Below are 20,655 nucleotides of genomic sequence, written 5' to 3' on the forward strand. Positions count from 1 at the left end.
ATGACATGTCTTCATGTCATAGATAGCTTGGGTCACTTAGGTCTGCTGCTATGTAGCCTAAATAGTTCCTATTAGCACTCTAGTCTCTCTCCTTTAAATATGTTTCTACTGGATTGCAGTCCTATTAAGGTATAATAACCAAAAGTAAACACATAACAGCACTCCAGGTATGGCCTGAGTATCTGAGCACCAGATTTGGCTCATTGTTTTGGCCTTTTAAAAACACAGTAAATTGTTATTCTCTTAACTAACATTTACTCTATTAACTTCACCGTCTTTAAAACATGATGTGCTTGCTGTCTGTAACTTTACCTGAGTCACTGATAATAATGAGAGAGAGAAGTCAATTCTCTGTGGCTCTCTGGTCTAGATTGATACTTAACCTCAACATGTGCACATTTGGGGACCACAAATAAGTAGAAATTCATAAACTTGTGTTTGGATCAAAGCCTCACCTCAAACCAGTCAAGTGATTTAGAAAAGGAATTTAACCTCAGTTTCTTAATCTACAAATTAAGAATGACAGTATATCCTTACAGCTGCCATAACAATGATATTTGTAGATTCCAAGAGAGTCTTCACACAGAATAGATACTCAATAAAAAGTGTTTCCTTGCTATTAAAAAAAAAAGTGTCCATGCTGTTGTCATAGAGATGGGTGTCAAAAAGCCTGATCCTATGGTTTCAGCCAGTAGCTGTCTGTAGGATGTAGCTTGCTTGCCCATAGTCAATCTAGTCCATGTAGTAATCAATTAAACCTTAGTAATTTGTTTATCTGCTGCTTAAGCAAATCTGTGTCTTTACTAATATTAAGCCCTCTTTGAGCACTGAGTGGAAGGGTGTTGATGCTCAGAGAGCATAATATGTTTAAAATCCCAGGCTGGTGCCACAAATCCATCCTTGGCTGCCTTTGACTTGTTATATTCCTTCATTCAAATCACTCAGCCTTTGTCATCCCACTTTTCTGATCTGTAAAATGGTGATATTGACCCATCTCACAGGTATGCTGTGAAGAAATGCTAATTAATAGTTGACAAAACACTTTGAAAATGCAAATTGCTATTTAAATACTAAATGTGTGTATTCAACAGATGACAAGTGCACCTTGGCATTAAGGTGGCCTAGATGATGAAATGCCTTGCACAAAATGGGGGAAACCAAATAAACAGCCCGACACCTGCTCAAAATCCATACTCCTCTCTCTTTCTATTTTGAAGCAACAAAATTTTTATGGATTTTGTGACTGCAAGTTAGAAATAAGCAGTAAGTTGATCATGTCTCTTTAAAAGGTGGAGGATATGCTTTAAGTGATTGTCAGAAAGAGAAGTAACTAAATTATTCAGGGGAAAAAATTATTCCAGGTAGTATATGCTATGATAAGAAATCTGACAGTTCTTTTCTGTAAAAACTCAATATTACTAATAAAGGTAAGATCATACCATAAGATCTATTGATTTGGATTAGCAGATACAGCTGCTCTCAAACGCTAAACTGTCAGGTTAAGAAAATGTTTTGAGATTGCAAAATAGATTAGAAATGTATAATGATTAAAAAACAAGACTATACAAGCCATCCTATCCTTCTACTGAGGCAGCTCTTACTAGAGCTGAACAGCTGCTTAATAGAATCTCACTAATGTGTGCCACTCCAGGAACTATGCAGTGGCCTTCTTCAGCTTCTGAAAAAGAAACTGCTAAATATTCCTCAATATGACTTTTTACCAACTCGTCCAGCTTAGAATCCCTCCCTTGCTTTGAGGATATAAAGAACATAATGCCTAAACCATCTGGAAACATTTTATTTGAGTTGTCTTTTTACCCCACGAGGAGCCTGTGGCAGGATTTGCATTTTCAAGGCTTTTCAATTTTAAACAGTTAATCATCTTAGAGGATAGAGATATGCAAAGCTGGCAGTGTTTCTTGGGAGACTTGATAGAAACTCAGTAGAGGAAAAGAAACGTTTCCAGTTTGAAGTGGAAGGTTGCATTAAACATGAAATAAACACTCCATTCCTGTGCTGCCAGACTCTAAAAATAGGGCCTTGAACAGATTTAAAGTACCATTCTATGCTTTCTCCAACAAAGCCACTAGCACTATTAGCCTGATTACTGCACAAAAAGAGGGCCAGATGGCTTGCCCTTGAACTGAAATCAAAGGGCCTTCTTTTATGTGCACATTTTTTTTCCCCAAATGGGGCTCCTAAATATGTAAAGGTCCCACGTTTACTATAAAGAAAATCTGCTGGCCCATTACAAGCTATCTATCCAGAATCCAGCACTCAGTTTTCTTGGCACGCTGAAGAATTAAAACCAAAGTTAACTTTAGGAAATGCCTCCTACAGACCTCATCTTCAGATTACAGTATGTCCCAGGGAGTAGCAGTCTACCACTTAACCAATACCAAATTCTCCACTGAAGAATCAAACCTGTTGGAGTTGCCGTTCGAGGTGTCAATATGTGCATCATCATAGAGTGTGTTAGAAATGAAGACTCTCAGGCCCCACCCCAAACCTAGTGAATCAGAAGCTGTAGTTTAACAAAATCCCCAGGTGATCTGGATGCAAGTTAAAGTTTTAGTCACACAGGGTTTGCCAGTCTCTATCCAACACTCTACCTTCCTAGGAAGATCTTTAACTCCCTTAGTAGTTATATTGTAGTTATCTCACACTCCTAACAATAACATTAATTTCTCCTCTTACAATACAATATTGAATAGAAAAGAATTTCATCTGAGATTCACACAGCAACAAAATATAAGCACCTCCATGTCAAAGTTAATTAACATATTACTATTAATGAACATCCACTATGTGCTACATAACCGTCAGAATTGAAGAAGACACACTCTCAGCCCAACAATTTAATAATGTCTAGACACATATGAATAATTGCAAATGAATAATCACAACGCTGGATGGATAGACACAGAAAAACATGGCATTTAAGAAGGTACTGAGTCTTTCTGAATGGGAGAAAATAAGATCATGGGATGGTTCATTGAGATAGTTTAAGATAATATTGGATTAGCTATGATAATGTTTTGTCTCCTCCATTCCAAGGCATGTGAAATTTAAATCAGCAAGTGGGACACACACATTCTAATACTCCAGAGGCCAGGGGCAAAAAGTTGAAGGAGATTAAGTGAAAAGCTATTTGTCTTATGTGAAAGGAAGAGCTATTTCTTAAATTCTTGTCTATTGGGACTGATGTTAGCATATCTTGCGATTTTTAAAAACAGCCAAGGCCAGGCATGGTGGCTCACCACCTGTAATCCCAGCACTTTGGGAGGCTGAGATGGGTGGATCACCTGAGGTCAGGTGTACAAGACCAGCCTGACAAATATGGTGAAACTCTGTCTCTACTAAAAGTACGAAAATTAGCTGGGTGTGGTGGCGTGCACCTGTAGTCCCAGCTACTCAGGAAGCTGAGGCCAGAGAATCACTTGAACCCGAGAGGTGGAGGTTGCAGTGAGCCAAGATCTTGTCACTGCACTCCGCCATGGGCAACAGCATAAGACTCTGTCTTAAACAAACAAACAACAGCCAGAAATCCAAATTGCTATGGTATGTGCAATTTCCTAATGTTTAAGTACTGATTACAAAAACAAACAAACAAAAAAATGAAAAACAAAAACTAAATGAACAATGAACCAAGTAAATAAAACTAAGAGCTTGCCAAGAAGCAGTAGTTTGCAAACTCTAAACTCTAGCATTTGGACCCAACAGAGGCTTGGCAGCAGTACTCACAATGGGGGCTCCATGATGATCAAGACCAGCTGTGGCACTTGCAGAGGCGACGGCAAGAGGAAGCACAGTGTGATGCATGCTGAAGTAGAATCCTGCCTTCAAAGAGCTATAAATTAAAAAGGGACTATCTGTTGGGGCAATGAGAAAAGGCTTCCCAGATTGGAGATTATACACTGAGATTTAAAGGATCAAAAGTGCAAAAAATGGAAAGAGAGATAATAGGAGAAGGTATTTATAAGCAGGTAAGAAAACTCGACTTGCAAAACTTAAAGGCTGAGAGAGAATGATGTTTTGAGAAAACATCAGAGGTCAGAATGGCTAGGAGAAGGGTATACAAAGGCAACAAATTTATGTAGTTTTAAGCAGTTGGTGAATTATGTCCCATGTCTTTCTCTCAAGAATGGTAATTTTCCAGGCTGGGGCAATAAAAATAGGAAACCTCTTTCATTTATCAATAGTTGCTTTTTTTAAAAAAATTGTATTTTAGAGTCTCGCTCCGTTGCCCAGGTGCCCAGGCTAGAGTACAATGGTGTGATCTCTGCCTACTGCCTCACTGCAACCTCTGCCTTCCAGACTCAAGTGATTCTCGAAGGCTTGGGACTCAGCCTCCCAAGTAGCCAGGACCACAGGTGTGCACCACCACACCCAGCTAATTTTTGTATTTTTAGTAGAGGCAGGGTTTCACCGCTTTGGCCAGGCTGGTCTCGAACTCCTGACTTCAAGTGATCTGCCTGCCTCAGCCTCCTAAAGTGCTGGGATTGATTCCAGGTGTGAGCCGCTGCACCCAGCCTATCAGTAGTTGCTTTTATGTAACATGCCATTGATTTGACTGGGGCTATAGAGATGATGTACACAGAAGTAATAATTTTATAAAACTAGTGCTGCTTAGGCTAGCAAATGGTTTCTAATAATTCAGTTTTCAAAAATTACCAAAAACTGAAAGAAGGCCATTCTACAGATGTTCCAAGGGCATTAAATATCAGTCAAGCTTACTTCATATTTCCTTGCAAAACAGTTTTTAACAACAGCTGTGATTCTTTTATCTGTTGCTTTTAAAGGAAACTTGTGTCTATTGCTGTATGTATAGTTTTAATTATAGGTATTCCATATGTGAATTTTAATTATTTATTTACCCCCAATTTTAGCAAGAGAGCACTGATTAGAAGCTTAAATAACTCTTGCCCTCTTACACTCACAAAACTGATAGGAAAAGTTTTAAATGCTCTGTGGTGAAGGCAAAATGTCAACACGAAAATATCTACAAAAATTACAGGAAGAAGAGAAATGATGAAAGTTAGTAGAGAATCAAAACATGTGAAGCATATTTTATTTAATTTTTCAATATGTGTTTTGGAAACCATTAATATAGTCAGTCTGCAGCTGTTTCTTACTGAATACAGAGTGTTAGAATGGGAAGACCACAGCTTTTATGGAAAGTCAACAATTTTGGTTATAGTCACAAGGTTTGCAAAATACTTTGGCTTCAAATATTTTGCTATTATTTTTTCCTTATAATAAATATTAGACGTTAAAGCTGCAACAGTGGTTTTTAAACTTTGTGAAGATGCAGCTGGGGTGCTTGTCAAAAATGCAGGTTTTCAGACATTTTCTTAAGAGTCCAATTCTGATTTTTAAAATGTGTCTCAAGTGATTCTGATGCAGGTATCTCCGAATTAAATTTTGAATAATGTGGGGCACCTAGTGCCTGGCATAGATATGTTCTCAAAGAAATTAAAAACTTCTGAGATGTATCTACAATGACAATGTTGATGAATGCAAGCATTGTGAGGGGATGAATTTTGCTTGTTTTGTTCACAGCTAATACGGTTAGGCTCTGTTTTCCCACCCAAATCTCATCTGGAATTGTAACCTCGTAATCCCCATGTATCATGGGAGGGACACAGTGGGAGGTAACTGAATCATGGGGGCGGTTACCCCCATGCTGTTCTCATCATACTGAGTGAGTTCTCATAAGATTTGATAGTTTTATAAGGGGCTTTCTCCGTTTGCTTGGCACTTCTCCTTCCTGCCACCATGTGAAGGAGGACGTGTTTGCTTCCCCTTCTTCCATGATTGTAAGTTTCCTGAGGCTTACCCAGCCATGCTGAACTGCAAGTCAGTTAAGCCTCTTTTCTTTATAAATTACTCAGGCTCGGGTATATCTTCATAGCAGCATGAGAACAGGCTAATATAACAGCCACATTCCCAGCACTGAGATTAGCACCTGACACAGAGTCAATAACTATTTGTTGAATGGATGTGTGAAAGAATGATTTGAACATGTCAGTACTTGCTTTCTGAAGTTCATGACCTTCACTGGATCTTCTATCCCACACTAACAATCAGAAGGCAAATAACTTGTGTCAAGCACGCCCCAATTCGCTCACCAAAAGAGGCATTTTGGGGCTCATAATAATGACATTTGGCAAAGTTGCCAGTCTTGAAAGTGTAATTTTTGAGTTTTATTTTCTGACCTACAAAAATTAAAAGTGTATCTGTAAGGAGCTGCAGTACCTTAGTGGATCACAACAAATCAGCATCCACATTCCAAATGTATAACCTATCACAGAAATATAACACCCATATTCCCCACAAAGTATCCATGTGGTTCTTAATGATGCTGAACTACAGAGTTCCTTTTTTTTTTTTTTCCAGACCCTATGAGCTTGTAAAATGTTCCTGCGTTAGTTGTCATGCTCTGAAACAAACTTGGTGTGATGTTTCAACTAGATCTAAAGGTAATGGATAGGCAGATCCACACAAACACATGATTTCTTTTAAGAAATATTGTATTATTTCTCTAGGGCACATAAAAATATTTTATGAAACCATAAAGTTACATAAAACTCATAGGAAGAAGCAAATATAACTGCAAGTTTTATTCCTTCATAGAGATTCAGAAAAGAAGGAAAATACATGGTATTAACCATTGGAGCAGATCCTGTACTATTTTGAATGTGTCCTTCATTAGTAAGGACATCAGTGCTAATGTCCTTAGTAATTCATCCTGTAAGTTAGCACACTTAACATAAAAGTTTACAGTACTTTAGCACCATGATGGAAAGTAATCCTTTTGAGATTGCTTCAGGCCTAAATATCATATAATCATAAAATTTTACTCAGTAGTATATATTCAGATGTGTTCATGTTGTTATTAATTAATACTGGTTGTTTGAACACAGCTCTACTTATCAATATTTTAAATGATTTATCCAGTACAACAGTATTTCTATTTATATTTTTTCATTTTAAAGTAATACTTTGACCTCACAAAAGTAGTTTGTTGGATTTTTTATTTATTTTATAAATTAATTAAACAAAATTTGTGTGCAGCTAGATACTACTTGTTCATTACAATTTATAATTTCTACTGCCATTCTAGTGTCCTAAAAGATATGACCTGTTGAATTTCCGCTTTCATAAAATTAATGATATTGTTAGGCCTAAAACTTTGCTATTTATTTTTCCCCCTCTGTTATTGGAATACAGTGTGTATTTTCTGTTTACTGCTGAAAAATTCTATCCATTTGTCTCTCTCGCTAGTAGTCAAACTTTCTAATAAAATTATTTTTCATTCGTTGTGAAAAAAGTAATAAATACTTACTTTACAAAATTTGGAAAATATTTTAAAAGTTGTCAAATACACCCCTCATCTAAAATCGCATGAGAGCCATCATTTTTATATACTTACGTTCAGTCTTTTTGTATGTATTTATACATAGTTGTGATCATAAGACATATGAAATTTCTTAGTCTACTTTTAAAACTAGCTATTTCAAATAGTTTATAAACATCATTTTAATGGCTGAATAAAATTTTCAAGCATAATTCATATTTTAAAAATTACTGTAATTTTACATTTCATTAAAGAAACTTATATACAGATACTGCTGTTTTTAACCAATAAATGCACAGTGGCAAATCTGTCCAATTCTGAGAAAGGTAGCTGACCCTTGTTATACCAGAATTTTAGTCAATAATGCAATTCTCACTCTTTAGATACTCAGTCTCATTTAATATAATAATCTCTCATAATGGGTTGCCACCATATGTTGATATAGTTTGGATGTTTGTCCCTGCCCAAATCTCATGTTGAATTTTAATCCCCAATGCTGGAGGTGGGGCCTAGTGGCAGGTGTTTGGATCATGGAGGCAGACCCCTTACGACTTGGTGCTGTCTTTGTGACAGTGAGCTCTTGCTCTGAGTTCACACAAGATCTGGTCTTTCAAAAGTGCGTGGCACCTCCCCTCCCCCTACTCTCTCTTGCTCCTGCTTTCACCATGTGATGTGCAACCTCCTACTTTGCCTTCTGCCATAATTATAAGTTTACAGAGGCCTCCCCAGAAGCAGATGTTGGTACTATGCTTCCTGTGCAACCTGCAGAACCATGAGCCATTTAAATTTCTTTTCTCTATAAATTACCCAGTCACAGCTATTTCTTTATAGCAATGCAAGAACAGCCTAATACAGAAAATTGGTACCAAGGAGTGGGATCTTGCCATAAAGATACCTGAAAATGTGGAAGCAACTTTGGAATTGGGTAATGGACACATCAATAAATGGTGCTGGGATAACTGGCTAGCCATATGAAGAAGATAGAAACTGGACCACTTCCTTACAACATATACACAAATCAACTCAAGATGGATTAAAGACTTAAGTGTAAAACACAAAACTATAAAAACCCTGGAAGGTAACCTAGGCAACACCATTCTGGACATATGAACAGGCAAAGATTTCATAATGAAGATGCCAAAAGCAATGGCAACCAAAGCAAGATTGATAAATGGGATACAATTAAACTAAAAACCCCGCACAGCAAAGGAAACTACCAACAGAGTTACCAGACAACCTAGAGAATAGGAGATAATTTTTTTCAATTTATGCATCTGACAAAGTTCTAATATCCAGCATCTATAAGGAACTTAAACAAATTTATAATAAAAAACACAAACAACCCCATTAAAAAGTGGGCAAAGAACGTGAACAGACACTTTTCGAAGAAGACATACATATAACCAATAAGCATATAAAAAAGCTCAACAACATCACTGATCATTAGAGAAATGCAAATCAAAACCACAGTGAAATACCATCTCACACCAGTCAGAATGGCTATTAATAAAATACCAAAAAATGAGAGGTGCTGGCCAGGTTGAGGAGAAAAAGAAACATTTATACACTATTGGTGGGAGTGTAAATTAGTTTTAACCATTGTGGAAAACAGTGTGGTGATTCATCAGAGACCTGAAAGCAGAGCTACCATTCTACCTAGCAATCCCATTACTGAGTCTATACCCAAATGAATACAAATCATTCTATCATAAAGACACAGGCATGTGTTCATTGCAGCACTATTCACAATGCTAAAGACATGGAATCAACTTAAGTGCCCATAAATGATAGACTAATAAAGGAAATATGGTACATATACACCATGGAATACTATGCAGCCATAAAAAGAATGGGATCATGTACTTTGCAGGAACGTGAACGGAGATGGAGACCATTATCCTTAGCAAAATAATGCAGGAACAGAAAACCAAATAACACATGTTCTCACTTATAAGTGGGAGCAAGATGATGAGAACACATGTACATATAGAGGAAAACAACACAAACGGGGAACAGTGATGAGAACACATGTACACATAGAGGGAAACAGCACCCTTCAGGAGAATGGAGGGTGGGAGGAGGGAGGAGATCAGGAAAAACAACTATGGTTGCTGAGGTTAATACTTGGGTAACAAAATAATCTGTACAACAACCCCCCATGACATGGGTTTACCTGTATAACAAACCTGCACATGTATCCCTAAACTTGAGGTTTAAAAAATTACTTGTCAATATAAAGGTAAAAATTGTAAAAAGCAAAAAATGAAATCAAATAAAAGTGTGTATTATCTTCCCCCTACTCGCTCTCATTCCTCCTTTCCCATGTGACATGCAAGCTCCCACTTTGCCTACTGCCAGATTGTAAGCTCCCTGAGGCCTCATTAGAAGCTGAGCAGATGCCCAGCACCATGCTTCCTCTATACCCTACAGAATCAGGAGCCAATTAAATTTCTTTTCTTTATAAATTACCCAGTCATGGGTATTCCTTTACAGCAATGCAAGAATGGCCTAATACACATAGGCTGTTAAAATGCTTGATGTTACAGAAGTTGAAGACATCTTTAACTGGAAGTTCATAAAAGGAATGTCATTTTCTCGTAATGTTAAGGCAGGCATTTAATCTTTCATTGACTCAATTTCTAATTTTTTACAAAAGGAAACAAATGTATTAACTAACATAAAGCCACCATGCAAATTAGCAGTGGTATTGACTACCTGGAATAAATAAAGCTCAGTTGATACGATCACAATTCACATATGCTTTAAAGACTTTGGCTCACAATTCTACATCTGTATCCATGAAGAATGATATCATGGCTGGCAGCCTTCACATCTAGATCATAGTCCAAGATCTGATATGGAACGATGCTATTTATACAAACGCTTTAACCTTTTAACTTCTTTGGATCTCAGATATATCATGTGGAAACAAGGCAAGCAGTACTGCCATGAGATAAAAACATATGAAGTCCCGGCACCGTGGCTCATGCCTGTAATCCCAACATTTTGGGAGGCTGAGGAAGGCAGATCACTTAAGGTCAGGAGTTCGTGACCAGCCGGGCCAATGTGGTGAAACCCTATCTCTACCAAAAATACAAAAAAATAGCTGGGCATGGTGGCAGGCACCTGTAATCGCAGCTACTGGGGAGGCTGAGGCAGGAGAATCACTTGCACCCTGGAGGTGGAGGTTGCAGTGAGCCGAGATCCTGCCATTGCACTCCAGTCTGGGCGACAAGAATGAAACTCTGTCTCAAAACACAAAACAAAACAAAAAACAAATGAAAATGCTTGTTTTTTTTTTAAATTAACACACTATAATTGTAGATATTCATGGGGTACAATTTAATGTTTCAATATGTACGTATAATGATGAAATCAGGGTATTCAGTATCCATTACCTTAATGATAAATGCATTTATCATTTCTTTGCGAAGAAAATATTTTAAAAAGCCTATCTTCTGTATTTCATAATATATAATAACTTACTGTTAACCATTTAGTGATGGTTAATTCTACCGTACAACAGAATACAAGAACATATTTTTCCTATCTAATTGTAACTTCTGCCTATTAACCAGCCTCTTCCCCTTCCTCTCCCTTCCCTCTCCAGTCTCTGGTAATCACTGATCTACTCTCTGGTATGTTTGATAACACCATTTTTTTTTAAGTTTCCACATATGAGTGAGATCATGTAGTATTTGTCTTACTATATCTTGCTTATTTCATTCAACACAATATCCTCCTGATTCAACCGTCACCTGGCAACATGAAGGATTTCATTCTTTTTTATGGCTAGATAATATTACATTGTGTGTGTGTGTGTGTGTGTGTGTGTGTGTCACATTTTCTTTAACCATTAATCTATTGTTGGACACAGGTTGATTGTATATCTTGACTATTACATATAGTGCTACAATAAACATGGGAGTGTAGATGTATCTTCAACATACTGATTATATTTCCTTTGGATATATATTAAATAGTGGGATTGCAGGGTCATATGATAGTTCTATTTTTAATTTTTTGAGGAATCTCCATACTGTTATCCATAATGGACATACTAATTTACAGTACCACCAACAGTGTTTAAATGTTGCCTTTTCTCCATATCTTTGCCAATACTTTTCTCTTGTCTTTTTAATGATAGCTATTCTAACTGGAATGAGCTAGTATCTCGTGGTGGTATTGATTTGCATTTCCTTGATGATTAGTGATGTTGAATATTTTTCTTTTCATGTATTCACTGGTCATTGGTATGTCTTCTTTTAGAAATGTCTATTAATATCATTTGTCCATTTTCTTGATGGGGTAATTTAGTTTTTTCGCTGTTGTTTAAATTCCTTATATATTCTGGATACTAACCCACTGTCAGATGTATAGTTTGCAAATATTTTTCTCCCATTCTCTACATTGTCTCCTTACTTTGTTGTTTCCTTTGCTGTGCAAAAGCTTTTTAGTTTGATGTAATCTCATTTGTCTGTTTTTGTTTTTACTGCCTGCATATTTGAGGTCTTGGTTTAAAAATTCTTGCCCAGGCCAATGCCATAAAGCATTTTCCCTTCTTGTAGTTTCATCATTTCAGGTTTTATATTTAAGTCTTTAATATTCTCCTTAAAGTCTTGAATTTGTGTTGATTTTGTGTATGGTGAGAGGTAGTGGTGTAGCCTCATTCTTCTGCATGTGGATATCCAATTTTCCCAGTAACATTTATTGAAGATACTATCTCTTCCCCAACGTGTGTTCTTGGCACCTTTGTCAAAAATCAGTTAGACATAGCTGTATGAACTATGTTTGGGCTCTTGATTATGTTCCATTGGTTTATTTATCTGTTTTTATGCCAGCACCACAGTAGTTTTGATGTTGTGGTTTGGATATGTGTCTCCACCCAAATCTCATATTCAATTGTAATCCCCAGTGTTGCAGGTGGAGGCTGGTGGGAGGTGACTGGATTGTGTGAGTGGTTTCTCATGAATGGTTTAGTACCAGCCCCTTGGTGCTGTTCTGATGATAGTGAGTGAGTTCTCATAAGATCTTGTTGTTTAAATGTGTGTAGCACTGCCCCTCCCTCTCTCTTCCTCCTGCACCAGCCATGTGATGTGCTGGTTCCCCCTTTTCCTTCCATTGTGATTGTAAGTTTCCTGAGGCCTCCCCAGAAGCCAAGCAAATGCCAGCATCATGCTTCTTTGTAATTGGCTTACAGCTTGCAGAACTGTGAGCCAATTAAACCTTTCCTCTTTATAAATCATCCCATCTCAGATATTTCTTTATAGCAATGAGAGAAGGGCCTAATACATTTGATTACTATATTACTGTATTACTATATTACTATATAACGGTACTGTATTTTGAAGTCAGGCAGTGTGATGACTCCAGCTTTGTTCTTTTTTCTCATGATTGCTTTGGCTATTTATTTGGTGTCTTTAGTTCCATAAAAAAATTAAGATTTTTTTTCCATTTCTCTGAAGAGTTTCATTGGTATTTTGATAAGAATTATATTGAATCTGTAGTTTCCTTTAGGTAGTATGGACATTTTAACAATATTATTTCTTCCAACCTATGAACATGGGGTTTCTTTCCACTTAATTGTGCCTTCTTCAATTTCTTTCATCAATGTTTCATAGTTTTTAGTGTAGATATCTTTTATTTCACTGGTTAAATTTATTCCTAGATACTTGGCTTTTATGCAGCTATTGCAAATAAAAATTTTTTACTTGATAGTGTAATATTAGTGTTTAGAAATGCTACTGATTTTTGTGTGTTGATTTCGTATCCAGCAATTAACCATATATTTGTTGTTTAGTCCCTTTTGGGGGGCAGGGGATAAGTACCAGGAAACTGGAGTCGGCCATCTTGCTCCACTTGGAGTTTTAGGAAGACTTTTCTGCGTTCTAAAGTACTATTATTTATATCAAAAGTCATTACATGGTTTTTCATTGGTAAACATGGAAATACTTGTGAATATTTTTTGCTTGGAAAGATATATTTATAGAAGAAACACCTCTAAACCCTTTAAGCATAGAAATCTAAGGCTACCCACAAATCATTACAATCAATCTCTAGACACCCTCAGATTGAACGACTTAATAAAAAGAAGACAGCATTGTAAAGCTGAAGTTTGCCATTCTGAAGTTTAATATTTACTTTTTCCTCAATATAAAGTAATACTTTCATATGCACTCAGTAAAAGTATACAATTGATTCAACTACTTTGGAAAATAGTTTGGAAGTACCCAATATAGCTGAATATATATATATATATATATATATATATATATATATATGTACACACACACACCCTATGGATATGATTTCTACTCCTTGGTATGTAAAATAAATATACATATGTTCACCAAAAGACATGTCCAACAATTTTCAAAGTAGTGATAGTATGCAATGGCCCCAATAGTAGCAATAACCCTGAATTAGAAATGGCCCAAATATCAACCAGTAGAATGAATGAATACATCAAGAGAATGAGCAAACCATCGCTCCATGCAACAACACAGATGAGGGCAAACATAATTTTGAGTGAAAGAAGCCAGATACAAAATAGCACTTACTATGTAGATTCATATATTTCAATTCAAATAGCATAGATTAATTTGGCCTGTCTTAGAACTCTGGTCCCTTAGTGGGCTTTTAAAAATCCCTTTGTCTCATGGTCTGCTTCTTTTTCCTAGTACATTCAATAGTATGTCTTGTAATCACAACCTACTCTGGAGGGCTATTGCCTTTCTATTTCAAATGATGAACTCACACTACTTCTATTAGACAAGTTGTGATAATGATCAAACGAAAGAAACAGTCTGGAGAGATAACTAGCTAGCTCTTTATGGGTAAGGCAATCACTAGGCTTTTATCCACACAAAAAAATTTGTCTGTTGTAATTAAGGATTTATATTTTGGAATAGATATACTGAAATGCCAGCAACGCACTTTCATGAGAAGATAGCATTAACAATAGATCACTGTGTTAAATAAGGCCACAATATACTTCCATACTCTTATAGAAGAGAGAATGAAGAACAAGTACCAGATACATTATTAATGTCTCTTTAGAGGTGGCTCCCTTTCCTCTGGCTCGCTCCTCCTTTTCACCATCTACTGTGTTCTGATTAAGGGAAATCTTCAAGTTCATCCATATGGGATCCTGACTCTGCCCTATTTTCTGAGGCTTGGCCCTTTCAGTACCACTGAGCACTCACTAAGGCAGCTATTAAGGTGAAGACCATGGATTCTCTGTCTTTGGAAAGTGGAAATTTGGGACTTGATCAGATGACCTCGGAGCTCCTTGCACATTTAATAACAGAAACTGTCTGGATAATTTTTGCTTAGAAACAGTTGCAAGGAAAGGCTTTGATGATCTTGAATTTATACTCTCATTTATCTTTCGATATCACGTAATTAATTCCTACAACAATAATAAAAATGACAACCCTTTAAAAAGAGATTGATTTAGATACCTTACTTTAAAAATAATTTCCTAAAACATAATCAAATTGGAATATTCTATTTCCTTGTTAGCTAAAAGTAACATTTCCAAAAAGTGAGGTTTCAGTTTTCCAGTTGGAAAAGAAAAATTATGAACAAAGGGTCATGACTCTCACTTTGGAGAATAAATGTTTGAGTGATTGAGAATAAAGGTTCCACCAAATGAAATAGATACCAAATAGTCACAATTTATTTTAAATACATAATCACTGCATATGTACACTCGTGAGTTTCAAAGTACTCTATGAAGACCCCCATCTCCTCAGTAGATACTGACTGCTAGTCTGGTTATGTGAAAACCATATTATTATAGAATTTTTTGGTGCCAATTTTAAATACAGTTTTTTTTAAGACATTACATTTTCCAGTTACAATACAGTACTTATAAAGTGCAATGTTATGTACCTCCCCTGTGCACATGTTCCATATTCAAGTATTGAGATTGGTTGGTAGTTAACTATAGCAGCTCAACTTTAAGACGGCCACAGAATTTGCTACAAATTTGAGTCCTTCAATGTTTTAACTGTGTGGAACAGTGCGACACCTATATTTGGGTTGACTTAGTCAACCTCTTCAATGGGGGCCCTGGGGAAGCTCCAGCAGAGAGAGGAGTTCCGCCATCAGGGAATCCCCCAGGCATTCCTCCTGGTGTGCCTCCTGTACTCTGGTACAGCTTGGTAATTACGTGACTGCAGACTTTCTCCAGACTTTGATGTTGAAATTCTTCCTTCTTCTGCATCTGATTCTTATCCAGCCATTGATAATTTTAATACCCTTATCAAGAATCTTCTGTTTGTGCTCAACGTTAATCTTGCCTTGGAGTTTCTCATCTTCAACAGCTGCTTTCATGATGAATACATAGCATTCAACTGAATTCTTGGATGACATCTTGTCCTTCTGCTTCTCATCTTCAGCTCTGTATTTCTCAGCTTCCTGGACCATACATTCAATGTCTTCCTTGCTCAAATGGCCCTTGTCATTAGTGATAATAACTTTGTTCTCCTTTACTTACTCTGGGCCACAGAAGAGACACTGAGGATGCCATTGGCATCAATATCAAAAGTGACTTAAAGCAAAGGAACACCATGGGATGCAGGAGGAATGACGGTGAGTTCAAACTTGCCAAGCAGGTTGTTGTCCTTAGTCATGGCACTCTCTCCTTGATAAATCTAAATAAACACACCATGCTGGTTGTCAAAGTACATAATGAGGTCTATGTCTGCTTGGCAGGAATGGTGGGATTATGCTTAATGAGGACAGTCATGACTCTATCAGCAGTTTCAATACTAAGAAAAAGAGGAATTGACAACCAAGAGCAGCATATCTTGAACATTTTCAGATTTGCTTTCAGATAGGATGGCTGCCTGGACAGTTGTACCATAAGCAACAGCCTCATCAGGCTTGATACTCATTCAGCTCATTTTCATCAAAGAAGTCTTGGAGAAGCTACTAAACGTTGGAGATACAAATAGAACCATGAACCAGGGCAATAACATGGATCTGTGACGTGTCTAGTTAGGCATTTCCAAGGACTTTCTCTATTGAGTCTAGAGTGCCATGGAACAGGTAAGCATTCAATTCTTCAAATAAAGCATGGGCAATGGAAGTATTGAAGTCAATTCCTGCACAGAGAAAACAGATCTCAATACTGGCCGGGGTGCTGGAAGAGAGAGTACGCTTAGCATATTCACAAGAAGTATGGAGGCATTGGACAGTTCTATTGTTCTCACTGATGTCCTGCCTGTGCTGGTGCTTGTGCTTGTGCATGAACTCAGTAATAAAATGGTTGACCATTCAGTTGTCAAAGTCTTCTCCACCCAAGTGGGTGACTATGGCTGTAGATATAACGTCAGATATTCCATTCTAAATGATGAGGACTGACACATCAAAAGTGCTACCTCCCAGGTCAAAGATCAGCATGTTTCTTTCAGCTCCAACCTTTTTGTCTATAAGCAGTAGCAGCAGCGGTTGGCTACTGATAATTCTAAGTACATTGAGACTAACAATTGTTCCAGCATCTTTGGCAGCCCGTTGCTGAGAGTCATTAAAGTAAGCTGGCACTGTGACCACAGCATTGGTAACAGTCTTTCCAAGGCAAGTCTTTCCTAGGTTTCTGCAATTTCCCTCATCTTTATCTGAACCATAAAGAACACTTCCTCTGAACAGAAGCTTTTTGTCTCTCCCTTGTAGTCTACTTGGACCTTGGGCTCATTCACCACTATGAAGGGGTGATGCTTCATATTAGACTGGACAACAGCATCATCAAATGTCCATCCAGTCAGACACTTGGCATCAAAAACCATGTTGTTAGGGATTCATTGCAACTTGATTCTTTGCGGCATCACTGATCAATCATTCAGTATCAGTGAAGATGACATAGCTTGGAGTGGTTCTGCTTCCCTGATCACTGGCAGTTATCTCTACTTGTTCATGCCAGAAGATGCCCACACAACAGTTGGTAGTGCCAAGATCAATACCAACTGAAGGTCCTTTAGACATGTTTGCTTGCATATAGTCATGGCATGGATTGCAAAGACACAGGAATCCCAAAAGCTGTCACAATATTCCATGAGCCATTATAGGAATTTTTAAAAAAATGCTTCAAAATTCCATCACTGCACTTGACTTGATAGCCAAATTTGGCTGTAGTAGGAATTAGTTCTACTTTTGAGGTAAGATCTATTATTCGAGGTAAGCTATTATTAAAATAATTGGCTAAATATTTGTTTTAAAATCATACTAGTAAGCAATATAATATTGTAGAAGCCTTAAAAATATTTGCTTTTGTTTCCAATTTCTCCACAATAATCAATACCTATTATAATGGCAGCTCTAACGATTATTATGAATATTCTTCACCATATTTTAAAGGTAGAGTATTCAGAGTGGAACTGTATGGTTTTGATTTTATGTTGTAAAATCCCAAGAGGGAAGCCACATGTTCTAATTAGCAGCACAGAAGAAAAGAATTTTAACTTAAAATAAAGCAGCTCCTATTCTCAAAAAATTGCTTTTGTTCCATCTTCTAACAAAGTGTTGCTCTCCTCTTTTATGAGTGACAAAGATGTAAAGTTATCATACATACTCTAATCTGGAGCTCCCATAGACTTCATATCCTGCTAAGGTGTGACAGAGCCCACACTGCTTGCCCTGAGCTTCCGAACTTCATATGATGAGAAAAAACAATCACCTGTTGTAATTTCTACTTCTGTCTTCAAGGTTCATTCCAATGTGTCTTGCTCAATGGACCTCATTGGGCCAATTTCTACCCTTGGCTGAACTGATGTTTTAGATGATGTTTCAATCAATGATGGACTGCATATGTGGTCAGTGGTCTCGTAAAATTATCATGGAGCTGAAACATTTTTATTGCCTAGTGATATAATTGTTGTAATGTTGTAGTGCAACAAATTAACTTTTCTACGTTTAGATACTTTCCTTTGCCTTACAGTTGCCTATAGTATTCAGTACAGTAATTTGCTATACAGGTGTATAGCCCTAGGAGCAATAGGCTATACAATATAGCCTATGTGTGTAGTAGGTTATACCATCTATATTTGCATACACTCTATGATAACCACACAATGATGAATTCACCAAAAATGCATTTCTCAGAACATATTCTCAGAATGATGCATTCACTTAAGGGACACATGACTGTATTATTTTTAATAGTCTCATCATTGCTCTACTTTAACAAAAGGGATTTGGGTCCAACCTACTGGAACAGTATGAGCTCTTCAGTTAATATATTCTTATCTCATAATTTATCACGACTTTAGCAATATTTTGCTGATTGCTAAATCAGATTAAGGGTTTATTCTCTATGTGGCCTCTATTATCTTTATATCATCCTTGCCAATTCCCAGCCTCATTTTAGCTCTTGAGCCAATACTGCTTCTGGGCATAAAGAATGAAATGTATTCTAGGATAAAAATTCAGCAGTCTTGGCTCTCTGCCATTCTTCTAGTGTCAGCTTTCTATCTAACCTTCTTGCCTGTAGTCCACCCCCTGCCATTTAACTGGCTTCAGTTTCACATTTCCCACTAGCTGGCTGGCCTCTGAGTTCCCTACATCTAAGCCACGCCCATCACCAGAACCATGTGGCCCTGTGGTCCTTCCAGGCTTGCTCCACCGGCATTTTGGATAAAGCCCGCCTACCCTGTATGACCTACCTTGCTGACAGCCTACGCCTACCTCTGGTCACAGCCTGCCCTTAGATGCCTGAGGAGATGTGTCCTTGGTTGGCTAGATATTGTCCTGGTTCCTGGTGGCTGGCTCAGCCCTCGAATGGCCTCCTTAGCCCAGCTGTGCCTCTTTTGCTCTATGCTTCTGCCCAAGGAGCTTCTATTCTTAAACAACATCTGTAGCAGGGATTGGTAAGCAAGAGTTACAAAATTGCTATGTCTGCCCTACAGAAATTTTGTTTGAATTATTATTATTTTTTTTTTGTATTTTGCATTTGTATTTTTTGGCTAGCACAATATTAACACACAGAGTTCTCTTTTTCCTCTCTCTCTCTCCTCTCTCTCTCTCTCTCTCTCCTCTTTTCCTTCCTTCTTTCAATTGGCTACCAAATTTACAAATCAAAAAATTTCACAAAAAAAAAAAAAAAAAAAAAAAAAAAAAAAAAAGCAAAAACCAAAAACAGACTTCCAGCTGGCTTGGAGATACAAGTTGTAACAATGTTGGGTCCACATTGCCATACGGCAACATTCTTGACTCTTAAGATTGGGTATAAACTCTCCCCAGATGTTACAGTTGCTACTGTAAACAACTATCTTCCTTCTCACACTGTAGCCAAATTTTCAGGTTCTTGATCATCATGTTTGTACTGTTGCTTTTTTCACACGGAATATTTAAGAGAAAAATATTTAAATTTTATATCTAAGATTTAAGTTAATATATCCTTTTACTGTTGACTCTAATAAAAGTAGGAAAACAAACAGTTGACCTAGAGACATGTTAATAAATAAATGAGAGTATATCTTTAATGAAAGAGAAGACATTCTCAGATGTTTAATGTGCAACATTTCTGATATACCCTCAGTTAAACTCACACATTTGTATTATGCCCATTGTCATTTAAGCTTTTAACCAATATATATAACATAGTGCTTCAGGGAAAAAGGATCAGGATGGCAAAATGATTTAAAACCAAGAAGATATACTGAAAATACTCAGATATTTAGTTAGAAAAGAGAAAACTTAGAGGGTCATAATAATCTTCACATACTTGATGAGCTGTCAGAAAAGAAATGAACATTTTCTGTGTGGTTCCACAGGACTGATAAGGGAAAAGAGTTGTGGGAAGATGTATTTCGGGTGTATTAAATAGCATGGAAAATGACAGGATACAAGATCTCCATTCCCGGAGATGTGCAAACAGAACCTACAAAACATCTAGGGAATCTAATTTTCTTTCATCCATAAATGTCTCATTTTTAAATAGTAGGAGACAATATATTGAGAGGAGTGATTTTTTTTCTTAGTTCTCTCTGAAGAATAGAGATTTATATGTAAGGGAAAATACAGAAAGAACAAAGGTAGGAAACAGTTTTGAACATTTGATATTGTTTGGAGCCAGTGGAGACAAGAAACCCCTAACAATTTTGAAGGCACATGAGGCCTTTTAAGTCTTATTGAGCTTTGAGAACCTGAGATTAAAATAGGGAAGAAGTAAACAGACTCACTTGTTGATGATGATCTGGTTCGTGGGATGGGTGGTGAGTTCAAGAACAGGTATTATATGCTTTATATTTTAAATAAATCTTTTTATTTTACCCACCAGTATTCCTGGTGGA

The 20,655-nt window shown here is 37.0% G+C and overlaps 1 protein-coding gene and 1 pseudogene across 2 annotated transcripts in view; both read right to left on the reverse strand.

Moving 5' to 3' along the window:
- CHSY3 (chondroitin sulfate synthase 3) overlaps positions 1-20,655 on the reverse strand; it is a 282,613-nt gene that overhangs the window by 35,979 nt on the left and 225,979 nt on the right. The window lies entirely within an intron of this gene.
- LOC126957380 (heat shock cognate 71 kDa protein-like) lies at positions 15,015-20,621 on the reverse strand (annotated as a pseudogene).

This window comes from Macaca thibetana, chromosome 6 (genome assembly GCF_024542745.1).
Source record: "Macaca thibetana thibetana isolate TM-01 chromosome 6, ASM2454274v1, whole genome shotgun sequence".
In the NCBI taxonomy this organism is placed as follows: domain Eukaryota; kingdom Metazoa; phylum Chordata; class Mammalia; order Primates; family Cercopithecidae; genus Macaca; species Macaca thibetana.